Here is a 23,428-nt window from a genome sequence, read left to right on the forward strand (position 1 = left end):
TACACACCTTTAGGTATCACAGCCAGGCACAGAACCAGCATGGAGATAGGTAACCCAATAGGTCAGAAACCAGCCAGTGGAAAATCACTCAGTCAGCCCCAGGCAGTGCTTGCCAGAGAGGCGAGTGGGCTTCTGTGCCATGGGGCCAGTGAGTGTTCCAAGAGGGAGAACCCCCAACAAGCCCACAGTGGCCAGAGAGCTGTGGCAGTGCCTCACTCTGCGGAATTCAAGTCATCCATGGGGATGGGGCTCCACAACCAACTACCCATGAGAAAACTAATGCCCAGTATTCTAGAGGGTACAAGGCTTTAGGAGATAGAATGATGTGGTCAAAAGAGATCTGAAGCTAGACTGGGTTTAAATTAGCTCTACCCCTCACTAGGAGTCCTTGAATGGTACAAATGGTTAACACATATGGCTACTAACCCTAAGGTTTGAGTCGACCGACAGATGCCTCAGAAGAAAGGTCTGGTGATCTCCTTCTGAAAAATCTGCCATGGAAAGCCCTATGAAGCACAGTTCTGCTCTGACATACATGGGGTCACACGAGTCGGAGTTGACTCAATAGCAACTGGAACTAGAATTGGAGCCCCTCACTAGCTCTTTGACTTTGTCAAAATAGAACTTCTCTGAGCCTCTGGTTTTTTTCCTCTGGGGAATGTTAATTATAATACTCCCCTGCAAGGTGGTTGCCAAGAGCAGAGGTCATGGACTCATGTTCCCCTAGAAAGCCTGCGCTCTTAATCACTTGTCCATACTGCCTTCTCTCAGCTTCTGGGTTATCTTAATGACTGCTGGCATCAATCAGAACAGCATGAAGCAATCACCTCCAAAAGGCAGATCTACCTGCCAAACAGACTGAGGAGTTCCTACTGGCTATCGCCAACCCCTTCCCAGGCCAGGGGAGGGCATAAACATTCTTCCTCTTTGACCTTGGGTTCATAGCTCCATGCTGACCACTCTCTCTGTAGGCACATCTAACTTCAGATAAGACCAATACAATGTATTCTGCACCTTGGAGTGTAGGATGTTTACAAATTTATCCCCAGAGTTATATCCATCGATGGTTAACCCTGTCTGTTATTTATGAAGTCTACCAGTTTAATATTCAGAGGAAGGAGCATGTAGAAAACAAAGGATTGTATCTTGACTCTGTCAATTTCTGTCTGGGTAATCCTGAGCAAGCTATTTAACTGTGCCTCAGTTTACTCACATACAAAATGGGGATCGTATACATAGCTTGAAGGGCTGTTGTGAGGATACAATAAAATTACTAAAATGCATAAAAAAAAAAAAACAGCAGAGCTTATTCCAAGTGGTGATATATACTCGGCAAATTTTAGCTTCTTTCCCCCAAATTCTTCTGGACACCTGAAGTCATCCCTATATTCTGATAGCCTCTTGAAATTTTCTTTAACAGTCTTTAAAGAAAAGGGAAAAAAAAGCAATTGCTATCAAGTCAATTCTGATTCATGGCGACCCTACGTGTGCACAGCAGAACTGTGCACCACAGGATTTTCAAGGCTGTGACCTTCCAGAAGTAGATTGCCAGCCCTTTCTTCAGAGGTTCTCTGGATGGGTTCAAGCCAACAATCTTTTGGTTAGTAGTTGAGCACTTAACTACCACCCAATTTAAATGAAGGAAGAAGCTATTAATTTTCTCCCTTTTCCCTCCTTTGTGAGGGGAAAAAAAAAAAGATCTGTTAATCAGTTTAAATAATATTATTCATAGCACAGTCTGCTTCAGACTTAGTCTTTTTTTTTTTTTTTTGGTCTTATCTTCCTAAGAAAGTAGAATGCAGTAAAGAGAAAAAAAGTGGGTAAATATAAAGATATAGAAGTCAGTGGAAATTCCCAAGCTATCAGGACAATATCAGATGACCTGTAAGCAATTTCTGACAAATACAAAGAACTCATGAAGATTTTAATAGGTCTCTGTTTTCCCCCTGAGTTGCAGAAACCCTCCACATGTGCGTGCCCTGACCAGACATTACTTTTAAAAGCCTCCTTATTTTCTTTAGGGGAGCAGTTACGGGAACTGGCAACACTTCACATACTCTAAAGTCTCCAAACCCATTTTTTCCCTATCTCTTCATTTACCTTTTTGGTCTTTAGGCTATTTATCTCACCCTCCAGCAAAAAACGCAAAAGGAAAGGCCTATTTCTTTTAAAAAAAAAAAAAAGGTTTTTTAATAGCTAAAATAAATTAGGTGAGTCTGGTTTCCTCTGGAACAAGCGTTAAAGTTTGAGTGGGTTCTCGCCAAGGGAACAGAGCTTACTTTGTGCATACCTTATTCTGAAATAAATGAGGCAATCCCGGATGGTAGGTTGGTTTTAATTCACTTACTGTACTGAAAGAAAGTGAAAATGAGGTTGGTAAATTGCTGTGGTGGTTTCTGAGGAATCTAGGAGAAGAGGAGCCATGTCAGCAGACTGGAAACACACAGATACCCTTCCTACGTTCTAAAAAGGGAAGTAGGTCGTTTCCGCAAGTTGAAGTCCAGTGATTTGCAAATCAATCAACATGACATAGAAACTAGGTAAGTTTCTGAAGACTTACTTCCATAGATGGCTAACCTGCCTATTATTTACAAAGTTTATTAGTTTAACATTCAGAGGAAGGGGCATGTAGAAACAAAGGATTGTATCTTGGCTGTTAAATTTAAAATATTTAATTTTTAAAAATTATGTATTGACAGCATTAATATGTATACAGGCCAATAACAATAATAATAGGGTTATTGGTATGCACTTAAAAATGGAAAGGCCGCTAAGCAACCACCCAGCCTTATTAAAAATAAAACATAACCCATTGCCATCAAGTCGACTCCAACTCATAGTGACCCTACAGAACAGAGTAGGACTGCCCTGGTGGATTTGAACTGCCAACCTTTTGGTCAGCAGCTGTAGCTCTTATCCACTACGCCACCAGCGTTTCCAAAAAATAAAACATGTCAAGCTAAAATCATTTTATTTAAACAGGAAATAAGAAAGAGTAAAAGCAAATGGCATTTATTGAGAACTCTACTATATTTCAGGCACGGTAAATCAGGGGGTGGTGGACATAAATATCTGGACTTCGCCAAGAGCATCAGAGACAGTTTCCTGTGTACAGGTAGAGGCTGGCAGCCCAGCCAGTTGGGTGGTTTTGTAGCTGGTGAATGACAACTCCAAGCCAACGAGATTGGAAGCCTGAATTGATGCCTATCTAGAGGAAGGGTCCCAGCTCTCTAGGCAGGGCTCCTTTCTCGCCTTTTTCTCTTCAACATTTTACATAAAGGATTTAATGAAGGCGGAAGGAATCTGCTTCTCATATTTGGATTTAACATGGACCTGGCACTGTAGTTCTTCAGTGGTAGAATTCTTGCCTTCCATGAAGAAGACCTGGGTTCGATTCCCAGCCAATGCACCTCATGTGCCACCACCACCTGTCTATCAGTGAAGGCTTGTCTGTTGCTATAATGCTGAAGAGACTAAGATTAAGACTAAGACAGACTAGGAAGAAAGGCCTGGCTATCTACTTCCAAAAATCAGCCAACGAAAACGCTACGGATCACACAGTCTGACCCACAACCGATCACGGGGCTGGTAAACGACCAGAAACTCTCTTTTATGCACAGGGTCTCTGTGAGTCAGAGGCTGACTTAGTATCAGTGAACAACAAGAAAAGCATGGCAGATGAAATTATCAAACCTAAAAATGTTCCAACATCGATGAGACTAATGTACAAGAGTTATTTGTTATGACAAATTAGTGGAATACTCACTAATACTAGGACCACAGGATAGCTCATGGGGAAAAGACACAGTGGGTAAGGGAGTGAGGAAGTGCATTTAAAGATTGAAGACAGGATAAAGACAGAGTAAGTCCTCAACCAGAGAGTCTTTGAGAGGCACGCAGTGCAAATGACATACAATCGCCTCTGCGGTTCTCCTACGAAGCAACATCAATACATAAACACATATACAGGCCAATGGTACCCAATGGCACACGCTTCTAGGACTCCAAGCCACCTTAGAAATATACTAGCTGAGTAAATTTCAAGAGTAAATGTGTGAGTATAAAGGAAAAATTTAAAAATAGCATATTTATCTGATAAGATCTACCGCTTTCTTGGGATCAAAAATCAACTTAAAACTGGTTTCACATGAAATTCTTCTTCTTGCCTAGATCCCAACCTAACAACCAGAGGCATCATAACAAAAGACTATGAACAACTGTACTCCAACAAAATGGATAACTTTGATGAAATGAACAAATTCCTAGAAACACATAACCTACCTCAACTGACTCAAAAGGAAGTAGAAAATCTCAACAGGCCCATAACAAGCAAAGAGATTAAATCAGTAATAAAAAGCCTCCCAAGGAAAAAAGTCTAGGACCAGGCAGCTTCACTGGGGGATTCTGTTGCACATTTCGAGAAGAACTGACTCAGTCCTGTTCCAACTCTTCCAAAAAATGGATAAAGAAGGAATACTGCCTATTTCTGGGATGCCAGCACTATCCTGGTACCAAAAGCAAAGACACCACAAGAAAGGAATACTACAGACCAATATCCCATATCAATACAGTTGCCAAATTTTTCAACAAAATACTAGCAAACAGAATCCAACAGCATATTAAAAGAATTATACATCATGATCAAGTGGGATTTATTCCAGGAATGCAAGCTTGGCTCAACATTAGAAAATCAGTCAACGTAATACACCACGTTAATAGAACAAAGGGTAAGAACCACATGATCATTTCAATTCATGCACAAAAGGCATTCGATGAAATCCAGCACGCTTTCTTAATAAAAATTCTTAAAAAGGTAAGAATAAAAGGAAAGTTCCTCAATATGATTGAGGGCATTATGAAAAACCAACAGCCAACATATGCTCAATGGAGAAAGATTGAAAAATTTCCCCTTGAAAACATGAGCCCATGTCCATACTCACCACTTCTCTTCAATATTGTACTGGAAGCCAGATCAATAAAGCAAGAAAACAAAATAAAAGGTACCGAAATTAGAAAGGAAGAAGTAAAACTATCCCTATTCGTAGATGACATGATCCAATATATAGAAAATTCCAAAGAATTTTCTAAAAAGCTTCTAGAACTAGTAGAGAAATTTATGAAAGATGCAGGGTACAAAGTCAACACACAAAAATCAGTTAGGCTTCTATACACCAGCAATGAGAAATCTGAAAAGGAGATTAAGAAAACATCTCCATTTTCGATAGTATCTACGGGAATAAAATGTCTTGGAATACATTTACCCATAGATGTGAAAGACTTATACAATGAAAATTATATAACATTGCTGAAAGACTCAAGGCCTAAATAGATGGATTGGAAGACTTAATACAATCAAGATGTCAATACTACCCAAAACCACCTACAGATACAATGCAATCCCAATCAAAATTCCAACAGCATTCTTTACAGAAATAGAAAAACTGCTCCTAAATTTTATACAGAAAGACAAGAGACCCCAACTAGCCAAAATAATTTAGAAGAAGAACTACAAAGTAGGAGGCCTCATATTTCCTGACGTCAAAACATATTACACAGCTACAGTAATCAAAACAGGCTGGTATTGGTTTAATGTTAGACACACACACTAACAAAAAAGAATTAAAAATCTATAAATAAATCCAAACAACTACTGTCAACGGATTTTCGACAAGAGTGTCAAATCCATTCAATGGGAAAAAAACAGTCTCTTCAACAAATGGTGCTAGAAAAACTAGAATTCCACATGCAGAAAAATGAAACAAGATCCATACCACACATCCCACACAAAAACTAATTCAGAATGGATCAAGGACCTAAATGTTAAATTGAAAACCATAAAGTTCTTGGGAAAAAATACAGAAGCAAAGCTTTGGGACCTAATTTTTTTCAATGATAGATTATCTAACACAACAACCAATGCACAAGCAACAGAAAACAAAACAGATAACGGGAAACTCATAGAAGTTAAATACTTACGTTCTCAAAAGACTTTATCCAAAGAGTAAAGAGACAACCTACAGACCAGGAAAAATCTTTGGGAGCAACATAACCAATAAGGGTCTAATATCTAAAATATATAGAAAACTTCTACAACTTAATAACAAAAGTCAAATACCTCAATCAAAAACTAAATACTTATGCTCGTCAAAAAACTTTATCAAAAAGAGAACCTACAAATTGGGAAAAAATCTTTGGGAATGATATATCTGATAAGTGTCTAATCTCTAAAATATACAGAAAACTTAAACAATTCAATAAAAAAAGACAAACAATTCAATTAAAAAATGGGCATACGCAAGAGACAGAAAGGGCCACGTGAACTAGAGACTACATCATCCTGAGACCAGAAGAACTAGATGGTGCCCAGCCACAACCGATGACTGCCCTGACAGGGAGCACAACAGAGAACCCCTGAGGGAGCAGGAGAACAGTGGGATGCAGACCCCAAAGTCTCATAAAAAGTCCAGACTTAATGGTCTGACTGAGACTAGAAGAATCCCGGTGGTCATGGTCCCCAAACCTTCTGTTGGCCCAGGACAGGAACCATTCCTAAAGCCAGCTCATCAGACATGGATTGGACTGGACAATGGGTTGGAGAGAGATGCTGATGAAGACTAAGCTACTTGTATCAGGTGGACACTTGAGACTGTGTTGGCATCTCCTGTCTAGAGGGGAGATGGGAGGGTAGAGAGGGTTAGAAACTGGCAAAATTGTCACGAAAGGAAAGAATGGAGGGAGGGAGCGGGCTGACTCATTAGGGGGAGAGTAAATGGGAGTATGTAGTAACGTGTATATAAGTTTATATGTGAGACACTGACTTGATTTGTAAACTTTCACTTAAAGCACAATAAAAATTATTTTTAAAAGAGTCAACTTAAAAAAAAAATGGGCACACGACATAAACAGACACTTCACCAAAGAGGACGCTTAAGTGGCCAACACACACATGAAAAGATGCTTGCAATCATTAGCCATCAGAGATAAGCAAATCAAAACTATAATGAGATGCCATCTCACTCCTGCAAAAATGTCACTGATGAAACAAACAGAAAATAACTAATGCTGGCAAGGTTGTGGGAAGAATGGAGCACTTATCCATTGTTGGTGGGAATGTAAAATGGTACATCCGCTATGGCAAACAGTATGGCGCTTCCTCAAAGAGCTAGAAATAGAAATATCCTATGATCCAGCAATCCCACTCCTAGGTATATGCCCTAGAGATCTAACAGCAGTGATGCTAATAGACAGGTGCACACCTACGTTGATTGCAGCATTATTCACAATAGATGGAAACAATATTGTATGATCCCACTTTTATAAAAAAGACAAAAATAGGTATACATAAATCAACATTCTTTGGTGGTTACAAGAGATGGGATGGGGAGGGAAGGGAAATCACTCAATAATTTAGTAGACACTTGTTAGTTTTGGTGATGGAAAAGGCAACACCAAATGTCGGTCAAGTGAGCACAACTTAACCAGGGTAAATAATGACAGTAAGAAATACACAAGAATAAGGGGCATTATTAGTCAATGTTATAACACATGCAGTTTGCCAAAAATAGCAATAACAAGCAAAAAATATGTGTAAGGTTATATAGATAGATATGTTTGCATGGTTATATAGGTAGATATGTTTGCATGGTTATAAAGATAGATGTGTTTGCATAAATGTGTATGCAAAGGTATATGTGTGTATATACATGAACATATATAGGTATATCTGTAGGAATATCTATATATACATGTTTGTGAGTACTGCACATATATTCATACATATAATAAAGCACATGGGGGCACAGTCACGGATACCTCCCGCACGTAACCAAACACACTCACAGGATTGGTTTACTAAGTTTGAAGGCTTCAGACCCTAGTCTCATGGTACATCTCAGTCAATTGGCACAATGGAGCCTATAAACTTTATGTTCTACATCCTAGTTTGGTAAGTAGCATCTGGGGTCTTAAAAGCTGGCAAGCAGCCATCTAAAATACAACTATCGGTCTCTATTCATCTGGAACAAAGAAGAAACCGGTCTACAGGACAAACTAGCTACACAAACCATGGCCTCACCTACTCAGAGACCAGAAGAGCTAGATGGTGCCAGATTACCATTACCAACCATTCTGGCTGGGGCCACAACAGATGTTCCTAGATAGAATCAGGGAAAACTATAGAACAAAACTCTAAATCTTTTAAAAAGGCCAGGTTTACTGGACCCAGAGATCTTGGGAAACCGTTAGGCTACCACCCTGAGATATCCTTTAAATTTTTAACTGAAACTACCCCCAGAGGTCACCTTTCAACTAAATAACAGATGGGCTCATAAAATAAACACGACAAATAGTCTACACAAACAACAGCCTCATCTACTCTGAGACTAGATGGTCTAGATGGTGGCCAGCTACCACTACCAACCCTTCTAATCAGGGTCACAATAGATGGATCCTGATAAAATAGGAGAAAAATGTGGAACAGAACCTCAAATTCCTAAAAAAAAAAAAGACCTACTGGACTGGTTGAGACTGGAGGACTCCTCAAGTCTACTGCCCTCAGATATGCTTCAAACCTTGAATGGAACTAATCCCTGAGGTCACCTTGTGGCTAAATAACCGATTGACTCCAAAAATAATGAATATCACTTGTCAATACTGTGCTCCTTTAAAAAATCACCTTTGAGACCAACAGTCAACAATTATTTTAAAAGATGAGAATGTAGTGCAGGGTACCTAGATTATAGGAAATGAAACAACCAGAATGGAAATAATGAGAATGTTCAAGCATGGTGAAGAATGTAACCAATGTCACTGAACAATTTGTGTAGAAATTGTTGAATGGGAATCTAAACTGCTGTGTAAATCTTTATCAAAAACATAAAATATTATTTAAAATAAATAAATAAAGGAGAGTCACTGTAGAAATTTTATGCTTCAGTAAACTTCTATTGCAAGCCCTTGTGGGCTATCAGATTCTGATCCTGTTCATTGTCTTTGAGCTATTTCACATCTTTTTGTAAACTACAGAAAATTAATTTTTTCTTCTGCCTACAGATTGGACTGGTTCTTCTTATGCTATCCTTATGTGTCTATACATAATTAATTAACCAAAGGGAAAAATCAGAAATATGAGAAGAGCACAAAAATTTTAAACTAGGGAAAAACTCTGAAAAGATTAAATAAGAAATTACTAAAAGAAGGGCTCTTACTGTGGAAACACTTATAGGATACTCTATAGCCAGCATATCATTAATTACTAAAGTAGCTGATTCTTGCATTAAAAGGAAAATAATCAGACTTCAAATAGTTTAAGTATTGTAGCCCTTAAATTAGAAATTTCCATTGATAAACTTAGAAAAGCTGTAAAGACCATAACAAAAGTATTATCTGAAATTTGAGCTATGACGTTACAAAACAGACTAGCAGTAAATTTCCAAGGAGGGGTCTGTGCAGCGGCTAATACCACCTGTTGTACTTGGATTAACACTTCTGGGGAGGTGAAGGATCAATTACATGACACAGAAAAACAAGCCACCTGGCTTAAATAATAAATAAAACCTAACTTGGGGTTGTTTTTTGACCTATTTGATTTTAGCTGATTTGATTCATGGGGACCTTGGCTTCAAAGTGCTCTCCAAACAGTGGACACTGTCCTCCTTATAATTATAATTATAGTCACCCTGGTATGCTGTATCCTCCTGAGAATCTTAAATGTGTGTTCACAGCCCAAATACGTTGCCAAATGATCTCATTAAGACTGGAACAATAAAGGAAGAATGAAGCAGAGGTTGGCCTTCAAGAATATAAACCCGAAACTGTGACCTGTAAATGCTATGCAGACACTTCGCCCCAACAACAAAGTGGCAACCAAGAGTAAGTGCCTTACCTTAAATTTTGATCACGCCCCTCCATAAACTGAGAGTATGGTCAAAGAGGAGTTGTTAACATGACTACACTAGGCCCAAGATGGCGTCACCGAAACCTAACAAGTGTAATGCCTGTCCCTGCCAGGAGCTGAAACATAAGACAATTAATTGATTCTCTCAATTAGGGCTTGCTGTTCAGTTTAACCTAGTTCAAAACTTCCCCTTAATCCCAAATAAAGAAAGAAAATGCCCACCAGCCAATAAGAAATTTGCCAAGTATAGCTTCCTTGTTCCTATGTGTCTGTGCCCATAAAAAGCCTACCAATTTATACCGTTCTTGTGAGGTCTTGTCTGACTTCCTGACCAGATGTTCTCCGATTCATGAATTGCAAATTAAGTTTATGATTTCATACAAAAATTTAATCTCGTGGAAATTTTATTTTTAACAATAACTACATTGCATGTTCTTTATACAAAGGGTGTTCAAATTAAACATGTGCTAAAGTCAATTAGGTTTTTCAAGCAGAGGTTCCTAATGAAAGATCCTCCCCAGTGTGTGCCATCAGATTTAATCTGACAATCACACAGAATTTATCGGTGTCCTGGAAAAGGAACTTCTGGAGAAAGCGACCAGGTTGAGGTGGATTAGCAATACTCACGGAGTGGAATGCCAGGCAAGTCAGGCTCTAACCAGCAGGCCAGTGATGGGAGCGTGCCAGCGACAGAGAAGCCTTGTGAGTAAGAAGAGAGTATTCATGCTTTGAGTTACTGTGTTACAATTAGGACAGGGGGAGCCCTGGTGTGCAGTGTTTAAGACCTCAGATGCTAACCAAAAGGTTGGCAGTTCGAAACCACCAACTGCTCCTTGGAAACCCTATGAGGCAGTTCTACTCTGTCCTATAGAGTTGCTATGAGTCAGAATCAACTCAACGGCAATGAGGTTTTTTTGTTTGTTTATTTTAATTAGGACAGATTCAAGTTTATATTTAAGACAACATTACTTTCGCTTACTCATATTCAGTTATCTTTCTTGAGTGGGAAAAGAAGGGATAGAATTAAAGTTAGTGAGCCAAGAAAGTACATCTGATCCTCAAATGAGTCCAAAGGAGTACCCCAGCCCTCAACAAAGCCATTAGCCATCATTTAACAAAGGGAGAAAAAGGGAGGAGGGTGGAGCTTCCACTCCCAACTAGTAGAATTAGATTAGTGTGGTCTGGGATCTCCTGCATCAGTTTGCCTGGGATATATGTAAAAAGGCAGATGTCAGGGTCTTTCCCCCAAACCAAAAAAATTTTAGTGACCCTAAAGGACAGAGCAGAACTGCCCCCATAGGGTTTCCAAGGCTGTAATCTTTACAGAAGCAGACTGCCACATCTTTCTCCCATGGAGTGGCTGGGTTCAAACTACCAATCTTTCAGTTAGCAGCCAAGCTCTTAACCCTGCACCACTAGGGCTACACCTCCTTGGGCTTTTCCCCAGCCCTCCCAAATCACAATCTCTAGAGCAGGAAGCCAAAGAATTTGTGTTTTTCACAAGTGCTCCCAGGCAAAAGCACAATAATCCCAAAGAAGGTAAAGCATCTAAAAATTCTACCGAGATTGCAAGGGAAGCTTCTGAAAGGTAAAAATTTTCAAAGAGCATGTACAAAGATAAACAGAAGGGAAACAGCCAAGAACAAGTACAAAGAGGCCAGGAAGCAATAAGAAAAAAGTCAAGAAGACTGAAGGCCAGAATGAGTTACATCTTCTGTAAATGTGCTAAGAGAGCAAAAGGTGTGCTTTAAAAAATATATAAACAAAAATAAATGAATCATATAAACAAACAAGGGAAAGAAAGTCAGCTAGGCAGGGACTGACCCCCTATTTGGGGCACAAAGGTAATTGATAAAAGAGAAGACAGGACAGAATTACACAGCTAGAATTTTCTACCTTCATCTTAGAGAAAGATCTTCAGATTGGAAAGGACAGTACTAGCATAATTGAGAAGAAACACAAGCCCAAGAGAGGCAAAAAGATAATAAGAGAAAGCCTAACTATTCAAATGAGGTCATGTCCCCAAACGAGGTCAGACGAATGATATGATCCAGGTACTAAAGAAACTAGCAAACTCTATGATCATCATAGAAATATGGTCAGTAATAGGCTTTGAGAAATCATAGACTTGCCAAAGACTAAAGACTGGAAAGTGTTCTGGTTTCAAGAATGGAAAGAGTAGAATCTAAGTGCCAGATATATATCACAGATATAATTCTCAATGAATGCTTAAATGACTACGTTATGCGCAAAACAGAATCAGCAACCTCTGGGGTAAGATGATGGAATTATCAAGTTAATGGCACCTCTGTGAAGCCCACTGAGATAGACAAAATGAAAGAGAAGTAGGGGAGAAAATGCTACCCATAAGGCACCATCACATACCATATTCATTTAGTAGACTCTTATAAAGTGCCTACTTAGTGCCAGGCACTGTTAAAAGCAGTTTACAAGTAATAACTCATTAAATTACCATAACTACTCTATTTGTTGTTGTTAGTTGTCATGGAGTTGGCTCCAAGTCATGGCGACCTCATGTATAACAGAACAAAATGTTGCCCAATCCTGAGCCAGCTTCATGATCGTTGGTATGTGTGAGCTCACTGTTGCGGCTATTATGTCAATCCATCTCATTGAAGGTTTCCCTAGTTTTTGTTGACCCTCCACTTTACCTTTTAGAGCAATGGATCTTTCCCGAGGACATGTCCGAAGTAAGCAAGACGAAGTCTCTCCATCCTTACTTCTAAAGAACATTCTGGTTGTATTTCTTCTAAGACTGATTTGTTATTCTGACAGTCCACAGTATAATTAATATCCTTCACCAACACCAGAGTTCGAATGTATCAGTTCTTCTCTTTCTTCCTTTTTCATTGCTTAGCTTTCCCACGCATATGAAGCAATTAAAAAGACCATGCCTTGGGTCGGGCACACCTTAGTCATCAAAGTGGAATCTTTTCTTTTTAAAACCTTAAAGAGGTCTTTTAAAACAGATTTACCCAATGCAATGCATCCTTTGATTTCCTGACTGCTGCTTCCATGACGGTTGATTGTTAATCCAAGTAGAATGAAATCACTGACAACTTCAATTCCTTTTTCATTTATCATGATGTTGTTTATTGGACCAGTTGTGAGAATTTTTGTTTTCTTTATATTCAGATATAATCCATACTGAAGGTTTTAATTTTTGACCTTCATCAGTAAGTGCTTTGAGTCATCTTCATTTTCAGCAAGCGAGGTTGTATCATCTGCATATCACAGGTAGTTAATGAGTCTTCCTTCAAACCTGATGCCAAGCTCTTCTTCATATAGTCCATCTTCACAGATTATTTGTTCATCGTATTACTATCCTGTTTTTACAGATGAGGAAGGCTAAGGAGTAGAGAGGTTAGGTAACTTGTCCAACCTCATACGGCTAGTAAATGGCAAAGCTAGAATTCAAATCTAGGCATTTTGCTCCAGAGCTGTGCATTTTACTCTGTGTTGCCACTCAAATCTATCAGAACTACCTGCCAAGTACTGTAAAATCTGGGTGAAATTAACGGCAGATGCCAAAACCAATACATTTCTCTCTAGTTCTGAGCAAGAAAGTAATGTTTCTCAAAGATGTTTCACTCAGATAATGAGAAGTGCATGCATAAGCTGGGCTAGAGAGAAGTAGAAAACATCCTAGAGAGGGCTCAAGCCACACTGCTGGATGGGAAAAGTAGGAGGACTGAGAGAATATACAAACTGCCCTCCTAACTTTTTGTGAACTCTACACTCCTATATATATATATAGTGCCTGAGGGGGTGTAAGGAAGAAAGAGAAAAAACACCCAACAGCTTTGCAGCTGCTGGTCAGTAATTAATTTAAGATGTATTAACCATAGAATTTTTTTTTTTTTAGTGATAATCTAGGAGGATTTGCCATGGCTGGGAGTCTCTGGATGGTGCAGTTAATGCACTCAGCTGCTAACCAAAAGGCTGGCGATTCGAGTTCACCCAGAGGCACCTCAGAAGAAAAGCCTAGTGATCTACTTCCAAAAACTAAGCCATTGAAAATGCTATGGAGCACGGTTCTAGGCTGACACACATGGGATCGCCATGAGTCGAAATTAACTCTTTGGCAATTTGTGTATATATGTGTGCGTGTGTGTTTATGTATATATATACCAGTATATACATTCTCTATTTTTCTCTCTCTCTCTATATATATATAGTCAGAATCGACACAACAGCAACTAACAAGAACACACATATATACATGTTTTATATACATACACACATTATATAATATATAATACATAATATTGCTCCTATAGATAGGAGAGAGAAAATGTAAATGGTAAGTGGTAAGGAGAAAGATAAAATAAGGCCAGAAATGTTGCAAGTTTTTGTTGCTGAGAAGATAACATTCGAGTGAAGACCTGAAGGACATGAAAGAAGAAACCCTGTGCAGACGATATGAGGGAGGATCACTCCAGGTTCCCAGGTGGAGTATGCCTGGCACATGCTAGCAAGGAGGGCGGTGTGGCTGGAGTAGGTGATCAGGGGTTAGCTAACTCCTGTCTGGGTATTCTGCTGAGTTCATTCATAAAATAAAACCATATCAGAAATAGCAAGAGGAAGAGTTATAGCTGAAAATAGAGTCAATGACATGGAAGACTGACTTGAGAAAACAACAAAACGCAAAGGAAAAGATGAAAAATAAAATTAAAGAGAAGATGATATATATACAGGGCAAACAAACACATGAACTAAGGTCCCTCAAGAAAAAAAAAAAAAAGAAATAGGGAACTGAACACATAATAGAAGAAAATATCTATGAAATAAAGTAAAACTTACATTTACAGAAAAAAGGGATATACAACGGAGAAAAATTGAAATATTCAGACCACCACTAAGATATCCTGGTAAAGTCACTGAGCTCCAAAGAAAAAGAATGACTCCAAAGTAAATCTTACACAAAATCAACTCAAAGGCAACTAACAACAACTTTTATAATCAGAATACTTTATTATTTTTAAGTAAAAAAATCACTAGATTTTATTACTTAATAAGTAATAAAATTACTAGAAGAGAGCATTTGGTTTACTATGAAGAAACCAAGCCACACCACCATTCCTTCTTCTTTTCATAGAGTTACTACGCCTAGTATGCCAAAGAACTATAATAGAAAATATTTATTGGGACTTTAGTGTATATATGGTAAATCAGTGGCTAAAATAAAGAAACGAGTACCACATTAAATTATCATTAACTCAGAGCTAAGTGTGCAATAGCTTACTAAGTATATTAACTGAAAAATCATTGTCCTCATCAGGGTACAGGTACTACACCACAGAGGCATGTCTTTGACCCTGTCCTGCTTAATATTCTCATCAGTAACTGGGACAAAGATATAGAGGCATGTTTATTGAATACTGGATGACAGAACCTACACAAGAAAGTCCTCAAGAGTCTAGCAGAGTAGACCAAACCAACAGGTAAAAATGTGAAGTCCTACACTTAGGTTCAGATATTTATTTGGATACAAGACGTAGGAAATAAGAAACCCAGCTTGACTAGCCAGAGAACTTTAGCTGGATAAAGTTCAATGTGACCTGATCGAACTCTAATATCTTCCCAAATCTGCTTCTCTTGTAGTCTTTCTCTCCCTCCCCCCGGTAATAGCTCCTCCATCCTTCCAGTTGCTCAGGCCAAATATCTAGCAGGCATAGATCCTGTTGCTCTACCTTCACAATATCTCCCTAATCTAGCTACTTTTCACTGCATCCACTGCCACTACTCTGGCCCAGGCACCATCATTTCTCTCCTCAATTATTACAATAGTCTTCTTGCTAGTGTCCCTTCTTCTGCCCTTGCCCACCTTCAGTCCATCACAGCAGCCAGCATGATCCTGTTAAAACTCAGGTCAATCATGTCATTTCTAGAGTCAAAGCTTTTTGCTGTCTTTCCAGCTGTCTCAAAAGTAGAAGCCAAAGTCCTCACTGAAAGGTCCTGTGTGATCTGACCCACTACCTCCCTGACCTCATTTTCTACTGCAATCCCCCTGATCACTTGCTCCAGCCACACCGCCCTCCTTGCTAGCATGTGCCAGGCATACAAGACCTGGGGACCTGGGATGATCCTCCCTCCTATAGTCTGCACAGGGTTTGCTCTTTCATGTTCTTCAGGTCTTCTATCAAATGTCATCTTCTCGGCAACAAAATTTGCAACCTTTCTGGCTGTATTTAATTTTTCTCCTTAGCATTTACCATTTACATTTTCTCTCTCCCATATACATATACAGGAGCAATATTATATATAAAACCAAAAAAACCCATATATATACATATATAATGTTTATATACGTGTATGTGTTGTTGTTAGCTGCCATTGTGTCTATTCTGACTACACATATAGAGAGAGAGAGAAGGTATATACTGGTATACATATGTGTATATACACATATATACACATACATATATATAGGAAAACCTGGTGACATAGTGATTAAGTGCTACAGCTGCTAAACAATATACATGGATTCAGTATGGATTACACCTCCACATAAAGAAAACAGAAATCCTCACAACTGGGCCAAGTAGCAACATCATGATAAACGGAGAAAAGATTGAAGTTGTCAAAGATTTCATTTTACTTGAATCCATAATCAACACCCATGGAAGAGGCAGTCAAGAAACCAAAAGACGCGCTGCATTGGGCAAATCTGCTGCAAAGGACCTCTTTAAAGGGTTGAAGAGCAAAGGTATCACCTTGAAGACTAAGGTGCACCTGACCCAAACCGTGGTGTCTTCAATCGCATCATATCCATGCAAAAGCTAAACAATGAATAATGAAGACAGAAGAACTGACACCTTTGAATTGTGGTGTTGGCGAAGAATACTGAATATACCATGGACTGCCAAAAGAACAAACAAATCCGTCTTGGAAGAAGTACAGCCAGAATGCTCCTTAGAAGCAAGGATGGTAAGACTACATCTTACATACTTTGAACATGTTGTTAGGGGGGATCACTCCCTGGAAAAGGACATCATGCTTGGTAAAGTGAAGGGTCAGCAAAAAAGAGGAAGACCCTCAGCAAGATGCATTGACACAGTGGCTGCAACAATGGGCTCAAGCATAACAATGATTGTGAGCATGGCGCAGGACCGGATAGTGTTTTGTACTGTGGTATATAGGGTTGCTATGAGTTGGAACCAACTTGATGGCACCTAACAACAACAATATATACACAAGTTGCCGAAGAGTTAATTTCAACTTATGGTGACCCGATGTGTGTCAGAGTAGAACTGTGCTCCATAAGGTTTTCAATGGCTGTTACCTTTCAGTAGATTGCCAGGTCTTTCTTCCAAGGCACCTCTGGATGGGAACAAACCTTCAACATTTCAGTTAGCAGCTGAGCATATTAACCTTTTAACCCGAGCACCACCCACGACTCCTACAGATGAATACCACCTGCAATATTATTTTCTCTATATTTTTATTTCAATTGACTTGTTCCTTTTGCTTAAATAAATGTATTTTAAAGAACATGTTACAGTATTACTATCATAAATGGAATATAATAATCACCGCATTTAGAGGTAACCATAAAGATAAAGACAAAGGAAACAGCATTTTTTGTTGTCTGTCAGTGACTTTGGGGCAGAAGCCTGATCTGCTGGGTCTTTACTAAAAAGGGACATCAGTGCTAGAGAAGGCTAAAGACACACTAACAGCAAATAGAGACTTTCTCCTTGGCAGAGGATGGGGAGGAATTGGCAAGGAAATCACCTTCTCATGCGGCAGAGTCAATGTATTTTCTGTCATGTCCTTGTGCCTCTGAAAATCGTCTCTTGTGCCACTGGTGGGGCACATCCCACACCTGAATGGGAAAGACTGCCTGAGGTGAAAAATGTTACAACATGAGCTATACAGTTCTTCAACTTCGTATTCACAAGAAGGAAGATAAGAGTTCATTATTCAAAAGCATGTTATATATATTCACACAATGGAATACTATGCATCGATAAAGAACAGTGACGAATCTGTGAAACATTTCATAACATGGAGGAACCTGGAAGGCATTATGCTGAGTGAAATTAGTCGGAGGCAAAAGGACAAATATTATATAAGACCACTATTATAAGATCTTGAGAAATAGTATAAACTGAGAAGAACACATACTTTTGTGGTTACGAGGAGGGGAGGGAGGGAGGGTGGGGGAGGGTTATTTACTGATTAGTTAGTAGATAAGAACTACTTTAGGTGAAGGGAAGGACAACACTCAATACACGGAAGGTCAGCTCAAATGGACTGGACCAAAAGCAAAGACGTTTCCGGGATAAACTGAATGCTTCAAAGGTCAGCGGAGCAAGGGCAGGGGTTGGGGTACTATGGCTTAAGGGGACTTCTAAGTCAATTGGCAAAATAATAGTATTATGGAAACATTCTGCATCCCACTTTGAAATGTGGCGTCTGGGGTCTTAAATGCTAACAAGCGGCCATCTAAGATGCATCAATTGGTCTCAACCCACCGGGACCAAAGGAGAATGAAGAACACCAAGGTCACACGATAACTATGAGCCCAAGAGACAGAAAGGGCCACATGAACCAGAGACCTACATCATCCTGAGACCAGAAGAACTAGATGGCGTCCAGCCACAACCGATGACTGCCCTGACAGGGAGCACAACAGAGAACCCCTGAGGGAGCAGGAGAACAGTGGGATGCAGACCCCAAAGTCTCATAAAAAGACCAGACTTAATGGTCTGACTGAGACTAGAGGAATCCCGGCGGTCATGGTCCCCAAACCTTCTGTTGACCCAGGACAGGAACCATTCCCGAAGACAACTCATCAGACATGGAAGGGACTGGTCAGTGGGTGGGAGAGAGATGCCAATGAAGAGTGAGCTACTTGTATCAGGTGGACACTTGGGACTGTGTTGGCATCTCCTGTCTGGAGGGGACATAGGAGGGTAGAGAGGGTTGGAAGCTGGCAAAATTGTCACGAAAGGAGAGACTGGAAGGTCTGACTCATTAGGGGGAGAGTAAGTGGGAGTATGGAGTAAGGTGTATATAAGCTTATATGTGACAGACTGACTTGATTTGTAAACGTTCACTTAAAGCTCAATAAAAATTATTAAAAAAAAACAAAAGCATGTTATAATACATAAAGCAGGCAACAGTGGGAAAAACCTCTTTACAAATGATCATAATATTTAAAATTGGTTGAATGCCCTACAGTTTACAAAGCACTTTCATTTACATTATTATACTTGATCTATTTCAAGTAGTGCCTATTCTGTCCCTGGAAGCATTCAATAGAAGCACCTGTCAGGACAGATGATGGCTAAACCCCTTTCCGTCAGCAAGTGTCTCAGAATCTGGGCTGTTTTACCACCTAGCTATTTGAACCACTTATTTTTAAGGGGGTTTTAAATTAAAATTTTAAGCTACGGTCAGTAAGAAGCCAGAATTGGATTTGTTGAAATAGAAAGCAATTTGATCGTAATTCAACATAAATGAATCACATCCGCAGGAAGCTAGAATGGCAATGACTGCGTGTTAATATGACGTATCACACTAGCAGCATAACTTCTCTGCAGCTTACTGGGGCAAAGAAGGCTGAGGCAAGGCCGCTGAAAGTAAGGAAGCATTTAAGACTTGATTCTACAATTTAAAGAGAGGAAAACTTCCAAAAGGGTCAGGCAGACTGCAAAGCTCAAGTGTGCAAATTAAAATTTTCTTCCTACATCCCCTGGCAACCTTTGGGCTGCCTCAGATTTAGCCCAACGGAAACGAATGAGACCTCTCCGGTCCTTTGGGTATATTTAACTTAATAGAAATAACCAAGCCAGTTTCTTTTCCTCTTTCTTTTAAGGTGCTCTAAGTCTGACTCCAATGAGCCCTGGTGGCGCAGTGGTTAACACTTGCTGCTAATCGAAAAGTCGGTGGTTTGAACCCGCCAGCCACTCTGTGGGAAGAAGATGTGGCGGTCTGCTTCTGTAAAGATTACAGCCTTGGAAGTCCTACGGGGCAGTTCCACTCAGTCTCGTAGGGTCACCGTGAGTCGGAATCAACTTGACGGCAACTGTTTTTTCCTTGGTAAGTACGCGTCCCTGAGTGGTCCAAACAGTTAATACACTCAGCTGTTAATCGAATGATCAGAGGTTCAAGTCTATCCAGAGGTGCCTCAGAAAAAAGGGCTGGCAGTTTACTTCCAGAAAGTCAGCAACTGAAAACCCTATGGAGCACAGTTCTACCCTGATATACATGGGGTCGCCATGAGTCAGAATCAACTCAGTGGCAACCAATTTGGGTTTTTTGGTTAAATCCATCCTGTAAATCTTCCTCCAGGATGTGGGCACTTGTCGTCCAGCATCCAGGCAGTCCACAGTATGATAGGAAAGAAGCCACCCGGCTTGCCCATTACAGAGGTATTACATCTCAGCTACATTGTTGGAAATATTTATCTGGTAATACATAAAAATTTAAATACAAATTCCAGGAAGTCCAGAGGACTGATGGCACAACAGCTTTGAGTCTAATTCCCAATAACCCAAGCAGCTTCCTCCTATAGAGCTGGCCTTGAACTCTCCTGTCCTGCTCTCCAGGTTCCAGTCATTCTTGGAGCCAGTGATGGTTGGTTAAGGATGAAAGCTGCTCCCTTCCCTAGGAACAGTTCATTTTGATCCTTCGAGTTGGCAAGGTCACAGATGTGTCACTGATGAGAAACAGCTGGGAGAGTTGACACCATCCGAAGAACGTGTACGGAGGAGTGGGATCGAGGATGGGCTTCTCTCTGCTTCTTTTACGTCAGGCTATTTGCTATTTGTTAAAAGGTAGCATTTCTATGTAATGCTAAAATAATGAGATTAGATATTTGCTGAGAGTTTCTTAGCTTATACAGAATGTCACATTTTATTTATGTACCAGTGAAAATTAGATTAGCTCTAGAATTAGCCATCTTTCCCTCAGAATTCCGTCTGTCTCTCCTTATTAGCCCGGTCTTTCCCTGGAGAGATTAATACAGTACATTTTTTTGCCTCTTAGAGCCAAAAACTACATGACACAAGATGGCAGACACAATACAAAATGCAAAAATCAGTCATAATGTGTTTTGCTTTATGTAAAGAGAAAGACTTAGAGATGGTAGCTAAAAATAAACTCAACCTGAGTAAACAGCATTATGTGGACACCAAAACACAGGCATGATTTTCACCTGCATGGATAGAGATATAACATTCTGATTAGGGAGGTAGTAGCCCTGTTGTACCTACAATCTGCAGATGACGCAATCTCACTTGAAGATGACCTGAAGCACTTACTGATGAAGGCTGATGAGAACATCCTTTGGTATGGATTATGCCTGGATTAAAAGAACACTGAAGTCCTCAAAACTGGACCAATAAACAGCATCATGATAAATGAAAAAGAAATTGAAATTGTCAATGATTTTATCCTACTAAGATCAACAATCAGCATCCATGGAAGCAGCCATCAAGAAATCAAATGATGTAATACATTGGACAAATCTGTTACAAAAGACCTCTTTAAAGTTTTAAAAGCAAAGATGTAACTTTAATGACGGAGGTGTGTCTGACCCAAGCCACGGTGTTTTCAATTACCTGATATGCATGCAAAATCTGGACAATTAAAAAGGAAGACAGAAGAAGAATTTATGCACTTGAATTGTGGTGTTGGTACAGAACATATTTTTCTGCTAGGAGAATGAACAAATCAGTCTTAGAAGAAATACAATCAGAATTCTTAGAAGTGAGGCTGGCTTCCTTTGGACACATCCTCAGGAAAAACCAATTGCTAGAAAAAGACATCATACTTGGCAAAACAGACAGTCAGCGAAAATGACCACACAGAAAGTTGCCATGAGTCAGAGCTAACTTGACAGCAACTAAAAACAAGAACAGACCTATTGCATTCTGCCCTGCTAAGACCACATATGGACGATTATTTTCCTACCTGGGCACCATCTTTTGAGAGAAAACAGCCAGGTAGGCAATTAACATGGCATGGCCTTAACAGGAAGTGAGAACCTTTCCACACCTGGCAGAGTATGATGACTCAGCTGGTGAAGTGGAACCCTAGAACATGACTTGACATAGCAGCAGAGGGAGGGAGACACGTGAAGAAAAAGAATGTTTACAGAACTAGTTCATAAATCATGAAGAGGGTAAGGAAAGAAGAAAAACTATTGTATTACTTTCCTATTCCTGCTGTAACAAATTACCAAAAATTTAGTGACTTAAAACAACACAAATGTATTATGTTACAGTCTGGAGGTCTGAAGACATAAATGGGTGTCACTGGGCTGAAATCAATGTGTCAGCAGGGACCTATCCTTCCAGAGGCTCTAGAGGAAAATCCATTTTGTTGTCTTTTCCAGCTTCTAGAAATTGCCTGTATTCCCACCCAGATAATCCAGGGTAATCTCCCCATCTCAAGATCCTTAGCCTAATCACATCTGCAAAGTCCCCTTCATCATGTAAAGTAACATATTCACAGGTTCCATGGATTAAGATACAGACATCTTTGAGGGGCCATTATTCCGCCAACCACAACGACCATTACCAAAACCCAAACCTACTACCACTGAGTCAATTTCAACTCATAGGGACCCTATAGGACAGAGTAGCCCCATAGGGTTTCCAAGGCTGTAAATCTTTATGGAAGCAGACTGCCACATCTTTCTCCCGTGGAGCAGCTGGTGGGTTCAAACCCCAACCTTTTGTTAGAAGTTGAGTGCTTTAACTACTGCACAACCACCATTAGATGAGAAGAAAAAGCAAACAGAGAGAACAGAAGACTTGGATCACAGGCAAGATGAAGAAGTGAAAGGATTGAAAGGTAAGTGTAAAATAATAAATAAGCAATGGAGTCAAGGAGATCTGGGTTTAAATTCCAGCTCTTCCATTTATGAGTAGGGTAACTTTGGCAAGTCTCTTAATATCTCTGGGCCTCATTTTTCTCATCTTCAAAACAAGTGTCTTAGTAATCTAGTGCTGCTGTAACAGAAATACCACAAGTGGATGGCTTTAACAAAGAGAAGTTTATTCTCTCACAATCTAGTAGGCTAGAAGTTCAAATTCAGGGCATCGGCTCCAGGGAAGGCTTTCTCTGTTGGCTCTGGAGGATGGTCTTTGTCATCAATCTTCCCCTGTACTAGAAGCTTCTCCATGCAGGAATCCCGAGTCCAAAGGACGCACTCTGGTCCCAGCGCTGCTTTCTTGGTGGTATGAGGTCCCCAGTCTCTCTGCTTGCTTCTTTTTTATAGCTCAGAAGAGATTGGCTCAAAACACAATCCAATTTTGTAGATTGAGGCCTGCCTCATTATCATAACTGCTGCCTATCCCACCTCATTAACATTATAAAAGTGGGATTTACAACACCTAGGAAAATCACATCAGATGACAAAATGGTGGACAATCACACAACACTGGGAATCATGGCCTCCTCAAATTGATACACATATTTTTGGGGAACACAGTTCAATCCATGACAATAAGAATAGTACCTTTTCCTTAGGCTCAGAGGAGAGTTAAATTTTGC

The 23,428-nt window shown here is 39.8% G+C and overlaps 1 protein-coding gene across 3 annotated transcripts in view; it reads right to left on the reverse strand.

The window, feature by feature from the left end:
- The window catches only part of DISC1 (DISC1 scaffold protein), a 417,270-nt gene that overhangs the window by 364,948 nt on the left and 28,894 nt on the right, over positions 1-23,428 (reverse strand). The window lies entirely within an intron of this gene.

Source organism: Elephas maximus, chromosome 24 (assembly GCF_024166365.1).
Source record: "Elephas maximus indicus isolate mEleMax1 chromosome 24, mEleMax1 primary haplotype, whole genome shotgun sequence".
NCBI lineage: Eukaryota > Metazoa > Chordata > Mammalia > Proboscidea > Elephantidae > Elephas > Elephas maximus.